Source organism: Canis lupus, chromosome 24, assembly GCF_048164855.1.
Source record: "Canis lupus baileyi chromosome 24, mCanLup2.hap1, whole genome shotgun sequence".
Classification (NCBI taxonomy): domain Eukaryota; kingdom Metazoa; phylum Chordata; class Mammalia; order Carnivora; family Canidae; genus Canis; species Canis lupus.
This window is the reverse complement of record NC_132861.1, coordinates 49,244,753-49,255,473: the sequence shown is the minus strand read 5'-3', so window position 1 is coordinate 49,255,473 and position 10,721 is coordinate 49,244,753.

The following is a 10,721-nucleotide window of genomic DNA, read 5'->3' as shown; positions in this document are numbered from 1 at the left end:
TGGATTGTCGGGATCTCTCAACCCAGTGACGTGAAATACAGCAGGATTGTGACGGGCGAGGGCCTTGGGCTCAGACTGACCCTGTGTGCCTCCGAGTTCCGCAGCCTTGGACCTGCTACTTCATCTAAGTCTCATTTTATGTATATAAATATTATATATATGGATATTATATTTATGGATGGTTGACCCATATATGTTATATGGATGGGTCAACCATCCATAAATGTTATTAAACACACACACATACACACACACACACACACACACACACACACACAAGGCTCACATCATTAACCACTTGGTAAACCACCTTCCAGATTATAAGTTGGCCTCATCTCCAGGAAATGAAGGCATGGTCAGGTGCTCCGCTCCGCAAGCCCCACCCTCACGTGACCCCAGGAAAATATCTTGCTTCTACTTCTACGTGGAGCCACATTTCAGAGAGGCACAGGGCGTCCCGCTTGCGGGGCTGGCCGGGGCTCCGCTGCAGCAGGGACCTCTTCCACTCCGAACCAGCTCGACCTGCTAGCGCAGAGATCCCAGGTGCGCGGTCCTCCTGCCCCCCAAAGCCGCCTCGGAAATGTCCTTCTGCAGCCTGACGGTCGAGCCATCGGAGAACCATTCCATGCACGAGGGACAGGACCTGTGCAAGCCCCTCAGCGGCACAGCACCCCGTGCCCTCAACCCCCCTGATCCCACAACCTCCCCGAACCTCCCGGAACCTCCCTTCACCCTCGAGGAATTGCTTAGAGTTTCAGGCATTAAAAAAAGTTTAAACTGCAACTTTGGGCCTAAGCAGCCGATGTCTCGGCAAGATCTCAGATTCTGAACCAAGTGCAGCAGAGCGAGGGGCGCCCAGCCAGGTGTCCTGGGCCCCGACGGGTGAGTTATAAAGGGCCACGTGGTTGCTTTCCACTCGTGAAGAATAACTTGCTTCCAAGGGGAACATTCTAAGCAGCTCCCCGATTCCCAGCATCGGAGACGGGAGCTGGGAAGTGAACGGAGCGTCAGCTGCCTGCTGCTGGTGGTCTGCCGGGTGGTCCCACAGCTCCTGGGCTTGCCCCGCGTGGATTTCTGTAACAAGAATGCCTGTCATGCTTTGGATACGCCTTCATTTGGATTCGGACCAGTTCAACATGCTCAACCGCACATCAGCATTCCTGGGGTGTCTTGGTTGGGGACACGACCTGCTTTCCCCCCACAGATCCCACAGAGCCCACCCGGGAGCCTCCCTGGAGGAGCATCCTTAGCACCCACAGTTCTGTGGGCAGGGTAGGGCCCCATTTCCAGCTTGGGGCCCACCCCCAGGTCTCCCAGGTCCCCTGGAGCCTGGGCATGCAGGGGAGAGGGCAGGGGCTGCGCCAAAAGCCTACGAGGCTCGGGAGGGAGACGCACCTTGGAGCATCAGGAGAAACACACTACAGCTCTCCATCAGGTGCAGCTGTTTCCTCCTGGCGAGGCCACAGCTGAGGCCCCTGAGAAACTGGATCGCCTCCAGGGCCTTGCGACAACACCCTACCCCAGCCGCAGTCAGGGCCCCTCCCAGCCCGGACATCGCCCTGGAAACCGCGATGATTCCCCAAACATCATCCCATTCCCACGGCATTCAGGAACTCTCTGCGGAGGTAGGTGGGGACCCCGTGATTATTTTTACAGACGAACGAGCTGCAAGACACGGCGGGCACGTTCTCCGCCGCAGGCTCCGCGATGAGCTGAAGGACAGCTACGGCTCTCCCCCCCCCACCCCCCCCCCAAAAAAAGAAGAAAATAAATAAACGGGAAGAGGGAAAACCCAAATTCTCAGGGCAAATTAGATGTTTATTAATCATGTCGTGGAAGGAAGCAGCAGCGGCCTCGTCTCCACGGACGGCTTTCCTGGTGCCCGTGCGGAGGCCAAGCACCTCCGGGCCCGGGATCACACCCGCAGCCCCGGCCCCCACGTCCTGGAGAACGGGCCAGATAAGGAGAGGGCGGCAGGCGGCAGGCGGATGTTCAGGTCTGATACAGGCTGTGGGCAGGAGCTGGGCGGGGGGAGCAGAGGTGGGGGTAGGGGGGAGGGCCCCCGAGTCACAGATAAGCCCACGGTTCTGATGCCAGCACGTCGCCAGTGAGGAGCCGAGCCTGCCGTCCCCATTGCTTACTCACTGCACATGCACCGTGTGTACTTACGCCTTGCGGACATGAAGCCCCAAAGGGAGAGCACCCTGTTCTGAGACAAGCTCCCCGGTAGGTGGGTGACCCCGCCAGGAGGTGCTTTTGTCACCAGAGTGTCGGCTCTCAGGGCCTCGGGGTCGGAGCCCCAGGATAGTGGCTGCAGGAGATGGGCCGCCCACACCAGTTACACCGACGGGTCCCCGACCTGGAACCGAGGCCTCGGCCCCGAGCCTTCCACCTGAGTCCTCCGTGCTGGCCGCCTCGAGCCCAGAGGCCCCGGGCCTGCAGCCCGTCCTCCTCCCTTCCGTCCCCACACACACGCGGGGCGAGGCCTGCTGTGACCCGCCACGGAGGGGCCTGGCCTGGCGCTGGCCTGGGCTCTGCACCAGGGCTTCCACCCGGGCCTCCAGCTCCAGCCAGCACCCCGTGACATCAGGGCCTGGTGAGGGCACCCCAGCTGCCCCGGCCCCTGTCCAAGGAAGGGAGAAGAGCCGGGGGACCCCAGAGACTTCCCCCTCTCCACTTTCTGTCTGGAAAGGACTTCACACCTACCCCTGGAGGGAGCGAAGAAGCTTCCATAGCAGGCTAAGAAAGGACTGCCTGGAGCCGGAGCAGCCGCGGTATCAAGGGCACAAAGGATCGAGCCCGGCTCATGCAGTGGGCAGCGGGGACTCAGCACAGCACCCGCAACATGTGCAAAGGTCCTGGGGCAGGAATGAGCTTGCCAGGGCTAGTGGTGAAAAGAAACACAGCAAGTATGGGAAGAGGGACCCATGGGTGTTCAGATGAGAGTGGGGGTTGGGGTGGGGGGCCCGGTGGGGCTGGGATTGGCCATGATGATGAGTCAGGATTTTATTCCATTTTATTCTAAATGCAAGGTTGACATTTTAGAGGACTTTAAGGAGCGAGAGGACAGGATAGGAGTTTTTTAGAAAGCAGTACTCGGGCTGTTGTGGGGAGACAGGATGCAGTGGGTCAGCTTGGGAGTGGGGAGCACAGCTTCGCACCAGGGTCCCCGGCACGCGGAGAAAAGTGCAAGGGCAGAAGCACGCAAGATGCATTTGGGAGCGGAGGCCGGGCAGTGGGGTGGGGGGCAGAGAGGTCACAGGTCCTGCGACTCTAAGTGGAGCCACTGAGTGGGCAGGGGCTGGGGAGACACAGGGGGATGTGGCAGGAAGCCGCAGCAAATGTCCCCTGTCCTGGGACTTGTACAGAGCAAGGAGGAGGAAGACGGCAGACGGTCGGCACCAGGATCTCCAGGCCAGAGGCTTGGGCCAGGGTAGGCTCTGGGCGTGGGCAAGGTCAGGAAGGGACACGGTACAGGGAGCCTGGCTCCTGCTGGGTCCTGGACAACCGGGTGGCATCGCGGGGACACCAGGGCCGGCACAGGTTCTCCCTCACGAGGGCACCGAGGGCGGCCGGGCCCACCAGGTGCATCCCCGGGTGGAGACCGAGTGACGGCAGAAGGAAAGGACCTTGTCCTCATGCGTCGAGCATCCCAGGTAGGGTCGTAACTGCCTCACCCTCCGCAAACATCCACCCTCAGAAGCTTCCAGAACGAGGCTTCCTGTAGCAGGGCAGGCAGGCTTCTGGTATCTCCATCAAATAAAAGGCACAGAGAGATGGGCTGCCGTCCACCAGCCTGACTCTTGGGCTGGCCCAGCTGCTTACCGGGCTGGAATGTACCGGAACAGCCTACCACCAGCTTCCCCTACGCTGGGGCGATGCCAGGGCCGCGACTGGGCCATGCAGCTGTGCCACAGCAGCACGGAGATGGCCTTACTCCGAGAGTGATACTGAGGTCCCTCCGCTCACACGCGGTGCCTAGTGCCCACAGGCCACACTCAGAAGGTCTCGTAATCCTGGTAGAGGAGAAAGGTTCAAAGTGCAAATGTCCGCTGGAGGCGAAATAGTGGCGGAAATACAGGAACATTGTTAAGCCAGTACTATCATCACTAATCTACTAAATTCTGAATTCCTGCTATGTGCCTGGCACAGGCCACCGTCCCCAGAACGTTCTCAGTCCATCCCTACAGACACCCCGAGGGGCGGACAGCATGACCTCCCCCTACAGAGGAAGAGGAAGGGCAGCCAGAGAGCTTGGACACAGTCTTCTGAAGGGAAGGCAGTAGGTTCAAACACCTGCCCCGATCCCCCGAGCCCCACGCTCCTCACCACGATCCCCCGGGCCCCACACTCTTCACCACGATCCCCCAGGTCCCACGCGCTTCACCACAATTCCCCGAGCCCCAAGTTCTTCACCATGATCCCCCGGGCTCCACACTCTTCACCACAATCCCCCAGGCCCCACGCTCTTCACCACGATCCCCCGGGCCCCACACTCTTCACCACGATCCCCCGGGCCCCACGCTCTTCACCATGATCCCCCGGGCCCCACACTCTTCACCAGGATCCCCCGGGCCCCACACTCTTCACCACGATCCCCCGGGCCCCACACTCTTCACCACGATCCCCCGGGCCCCACGCTCTTCACCACGATCCCCCAGGCCCCACACTCTTCACCACGATCCCCCGGGCCCCACGCTCTTCACCAGGATCCCCCGGGCCCCACGCTCTTCACCACGATCCTCCGGGCCCCACGCTCTTCACCACTCAAGGGAAATGAATAACTTGCTGAGGTCCCCAAGCAGTGACAGCACAAGAACCTGGATTCTATTCTCGTGGGAGAGAAGGTTGGGGAGAATGGGCTGCAGGGCACTTGGGTGGGCAGGATTCATAACTACAGAGAGATTTAGACTCAGAATACACATATGCTGGCTCACTTTTTGCTTCTAGACCCTCTGAGAGTTGACTCCCAACCTGCCATTCACAGCAAGCATGAATCAGGCAGGCGGCGTCACCGCTCTGGCCAAGTTTGCTCATCTCAATGCAGAGAGGGTGATAACTCCACCCGCCTCCAGTCCACGCTGACCAGAAGGTCCTGGCACATGGCGCTGCTGGTGGGGAGCAACTTGGTCCTTCCACGACAAGCCCAGCCCAAGGGCCAGGATTTATGAAACTGTTTTGTTTTCTTTTTGAAGCAAGGTCAACTTAGTTTTATAAGCACTTGCTTCTCAGAAACTGGCAGATCAAGGTGTCTCTGTGTTCACTTTTTTTTTTCTCTCAAGTCCATGGAGACAAGAATAAAATCCCCTTCAAAAAGGATCCACACCCACTTTCTTCTTCATCAATTCCAGTAAATCAAAACCAAATAATAATATGCCCCAAAGTAGCAGTGCCTGATGGGCTTGGAAGTGTAATGGCCCGAAAGTCCTCTTTGTCTGGTTATCTCTCTCATTGGTGCTTCCTAGAAGTCCATTTGCAGAATGTTCCTATTGCACAAACCATACCATCGGCAGGTCTCTGGGGTCTCTGTGGGGTTGGAAACCCCACCAGGGAGTTCGGCAGTCTTGGGATGGAGAGCCACAAGGATGTGTACTCCAGCCTTCTTGCTAACAAGCAGCAGCCTTGATCAGCCCTTGACCTATATCATCCTGGTCCTCACCCCCGAAATCAGCCAAAGAGGCTGCCAGCGGGGTTGGTGTGAGAACCAGGTGCCCCATGAGTGAGCTCCCCTCACCCCTTGTAACTGCTCAGGGAGGACAGAGGACCTGAGAGCGACAGCTCCGAGCCTCTATTTCCTCAGCTACAGACTGCATGGGGAAAACACTATAAAGTTTCCAATTAATTGGTATCCCATGATGCACCAAGTAATTCCAAAATCGCTGACCTGAGAGTCCCAGAATTTTGTGTAGCTCAGAGACAGAGTTCTGGCCACAGAGCTGGAAGCCCTCAAGCCTGACCTCTCTGAGCAGTGCCACGCGTGGAAGCCACCACGTTCCTTAGCACCAAGCTGCACTGCCCACCAGGGGATGCTTGATCCTTCAGCTGATTTGAAAAAGAACGAATAAGAAAAGCCAGAGTTGCTGCCACAAAGTTCTGCACCTTCCCCCTCTGAACCTGTCTTCTGGCCTCAGGAGATGGGTTCCCATCCTGGTGGCGCTTCTCAGCATCATGCCCCATGCAGGGACCTCCAGCCCAGCATCTGTGATGGGCGTGCAGGGCGCCTGGGTGCCAGGGAAGGGACATGAAGTGTCCTTGCCTGGGACACACAGTTTGGTAGATGTGAAGGTACAGAAGGGAGACCATGTACCCCAAACTCTTAAACCAAGCACCTCCTTCACCACATTGCATGGCCTGGAGGAGCATATTTTCCTGCTATATTATAGTATTGCAGCATAGGGTGCAATTTGTAGCACCAGCCTTGCCCCCCCAGGCTCCAGAGACCTGGCTGTCATCTCAGGGCCTACAGCCAGCTTGGGTACAGTCAAAGAAAAAAAAGGAGCAGAAAGGCACAACAATGTCTTTACATAAAATAATCCCACTATGATCTCCTAGTGCAGAGATGGTGCAGAGACGGTGCAGAGACCAAGTCCCCGTAGGAAACTAGTGTGCTAGCCCTACTCACTTCAGCACAACAAGTCAGGAAGGAGCCGGGTTACTAAGGTGGCAGGTCCCCACTACATGGGACCAAAGACCAACAAAGAAATGGAAAATGGTTAGATGGTGTTATTAATATGTAAATTCAATAACTAACCTTTGCGAGGTATCTTATATTTGAGTTTCTTATAAACTTGGTTTTGTGATGGGAGAGTATTTAGCAAAGTTTCGTCTTGGCTCACTCATCCTCCCAAGATGCTCATGCACCTCTGCCTCTAAAGGAGATTTACACACGATACCAAACATTCAGAAACTGGATTACAGGTGCTTCCCATTCGACATACCAGCATCGTCTGCGATGCCAAGTCATACTGCGTGAACAGTATTGCAATTCTCTTGACAGAAAGCACATTGCTGAGGACATTGCTTGGAGGGAAAGGGATTACATGAAACATATTTATGTAGGTCAAGAATGTCTTAAGTGAGAGCCAAAGGCAATTCCATGAATATTGTTTTTGCAAACCAAGTAAGACGTTCTGGGTGGGAGAGGGGGGAGGGTTGCCAGATAAAATAGAGGATGCCCGCTTAAGTTTAAATTCAGATCATTAATGAAGTTGTTTTAGCATATTTCATGGAATATTTAGGACATACCCACACTAAAAAAATAAAAATTAGTCAATGTTTATGTGAAAATCAATTATCTCCGAGTGTCCTGTTGGTTTGTTTGCCAAGTCTCATGACCTTAAGTGGAGGCCCTGACAGTTGTACCATGGAGTAACCTCCTTTACCCCGATCCAGCCACTTCGTTGCTTCTTTTAGGAACAGGTGATCTGTTTCTCTGTTTGAATTACTACCTCTTACACATTATGGTTCCAGACTAGATGCTTTGGTTGTCGACATTTGTGCTTCATGACCCCACTCTCCTATGGATGTTTCATTGACTCTTCATTGCAATCAGGTCCTACAAATAATTGTTGAATTGCATAAACCCCTGGATCTACCCTAGTATTTTGGGGAGGGAGTTGCTTTATAGAAATGTGGAGTTTTTTTTTTCCCAATTTGTCCATAAGGTTTGTATGTTGTTATATTTTTCAGAAGAAAACTTGAACAGGGCTGACATGTCACTGACGTGCTAAGGCTGCTGCACGTTGCTTAGTGTTTCTCAACATGAAAACTGAGTTTGTTAAATTTCCAGCACAAAATATTTGGCCTAGCTGTTAAGTTCTTGGTTACGTGTAACAGAATCCAGACCAGCCTAGACGTACAATGGGCGAATCCACTGAAGTGTCGACAGCCAGAATACAAGGATTATTAAAACAAGGTTGGAGGCGGCACATAGCTTCCAAATCTATCTGAATCACCTAATCTATCAGTCAGAATCTCTGGCAGTTAGATTCTTGACCAAAGCATATGTTGAGGTATCTTGGGTGATTGTACCCTGAAGCCATCATTCAGAACGTGGCTCAAAGCAACTTGTCTTGTCTACACAGGCCAGAGCATTCCTGGAGATAAGCATTACCAACTGGTTTCAGGATCCTTATACCATTACCAGTTGGTAAGTAGCGTGCAGTCATCCTGCAAATAGTGGAAATCATCAATCGGGATTTGTTTGGAAGTCCGTAAGGTTGCTCATGAAAATGCATCTAAGTGAGTGTACGGTAAGTATAAATTCTCTGAAGATTTTACACAGGCAAAGTCCACACAGTGAATTCCGTACCGTCACAGACCCTGAAAGTCACCGGCTGTTTCCCTCGGCTCTTACTCACCAAATCCTCACCTTCGTCCCCCCTCTTGTGTCTATACATGTTTTGCTGTTTGGATGCCCGATTAATACACACTCATCAAGACAGAGTGGAAAACAGCCATACGCAGAAAGAAAAAAGTGTGTGTGTGATCCTACCGCCCACAGATAAAACATAACCACAGTTTAAAAAAGTGGGATGATTTGATAGCCCTAGATTTCTTACATAAAACGTGGGCATCTTTCCATGCCAGGTAAAGATGTTTTCATGGACACTTGGCATTTCATCATAGGGAGAGCCGTAATGCCTTTAACTACCTCCTCATTGTTGAATATTTTGGGACGTCCCATTTTTCACTGTCGTAATCAATGCTGTCAAAGGCATCGTTCATCACTGATGCTGAGTCTTTGCAAAACATCAAATATTCTAATAGTTTGTAACTATGGTTTTGATTTTATCTCTGACCCCCATCAGTCATGTAGGAATATTTTATTTGGTCTTGCTTAGTTTTAATTTTCCAGGGCCTGCAGTATCCTGTTTATATTTTCATTATTTCTCTCAAGTTTTACTAAATTGTGGTCAAAGAATGTGGATAGTTCTGTTTCTCCTCTTTGAAATTCATTGAGTTTTTTTTTTTAATAGTTAAACATTAAGTCTACTTTTGAGGATCCAGCTTATTTAGAAGGTGCTGGATTCTCCCTTCAGAGAGCACATCTCTTGACCCTTAGGTCCCAATTCAGAGTTATTAGTAGTATTCAATCCTCACTCTCATTTTTTTTCTTCCATGATCTCTTAAAACCCAACAAATGGTCTCCTACTTCTGTTTATTTCTGGCAAGCCCTAATATAAAGTCAGAGTGCTCTGCTGCTGCCGTTGGGTATGGCTTGAAGGTCCAAGGCAGGTGACCTCTGTCGTCTGCATGAAGCACATCCTTCCAAGGGTTACGAATCTTTCTTGAGGAACAAAAGTCACCCACACACAAAAACATCACTGTGTCTCCTCTACAGCGATTCTAATTGTTCTAACATTCCTCTGCCATGTTTTTACCTCATCCTACAAACAGATTCTAAACATCACCTAACTCAGTTTTTGGAATTCTGATTGACTTTTACCTTTTATGACACATTTTAAATTCTCTTACGGTTTTACTTTTCTCTAACCATTTCTTCTTAAATCTGCCATTTCCTTGTTCATCTCTGCCTGGCCATGTCCTAATTCCCTTCAGACTGGGCAGAGTCTGTAAAAGGGGAAAGAAGATGATGTCTACATTTCCCTCCTGTTTCCTGTAGTAAATTCTTCAAAATGTGTTCTTTGCCTGTTGGTTGCAACATGAGTTTGCCTCCTTCTGTGACGCTGCAGTCTTCCCACGGGTAAGGACGCGGGTCTGGGCCATCACAGAAAGCTGTCTGACCAGAACAGCATCCCTGGGAGTCACTGTGTGGGCCCCTCCTCCCTGCGGGCACATCACTCACCCCAATCTTCAGCTGGCGAACAAGCCTCTGCAGATTTATACAGATGGTGCTGGGTCTCCGGGGCTGACAGCGAGTGTGGCCTTGCTGGGTCCTTTGGTCTCTCCCTGACGTCTTTGTTCATTGATGAAATCCTCACATAGAGACCCAGGTGTTCGTGTCTGGCAGTCTGTCCAGCCAGGCCAGCACTCCAGCACCCAGAGTGGCTGTGGCTGGCTTCCTATCTGCCAAATTGGAGGATTACTACTTCCCACCTCGAGTGAGACTATGGATCATGAACGTGCCCCGTGAAATCAGAGGATCCTCCTGGGTCTGGAGGAATGGCTTGGAGACCAGCTCCACATCAACTGGCTTTCCATCTGGCCTCCCTGAGGGTCGCTGTGGGCAGGGCAAAGGAACACAAAAGGTGACTCCACCTGGGCCCAGTGTCACCTGGAGTGCTATGTCCCAAGGCCGGTTGTGTTGAGCTTCCCTCAAAGACCACCTACAACACCCACAGCCCTCACTGACTTCTGGGGAAAGATGACGTGCCTCCCAGGACCTCTGCCACCTGTCTCACCTACACCACACCCAGCAGTAAGCCCTCAACATTCAGGGCCAGGGAGCCCCCCACCTCCACGACTCTCAGCGCTGGTGGCGTTTGCCCGACCTCATTTTGTCTTACCATCTACCTTGGCCTCAGAGAGAGAAGCTGCAGGGTTGGCCTTACCCCCATGGCAGTCACGCAAGCTTGAATTCTGGCCCCTTCTAGCGATCTCAGAGCAGACCCTTGGTCCTTACATCAGCTGTAAGATACATGATGAGATGAGCACTGGGTGTTCTACTATATGTTGGCAAATTGAATGTAAATAAGATCTTTTTTAAAGAAATAAGATAAACAGTTGGCCAGGACAGGAGCTTCCCCAGCTCTGTGGTT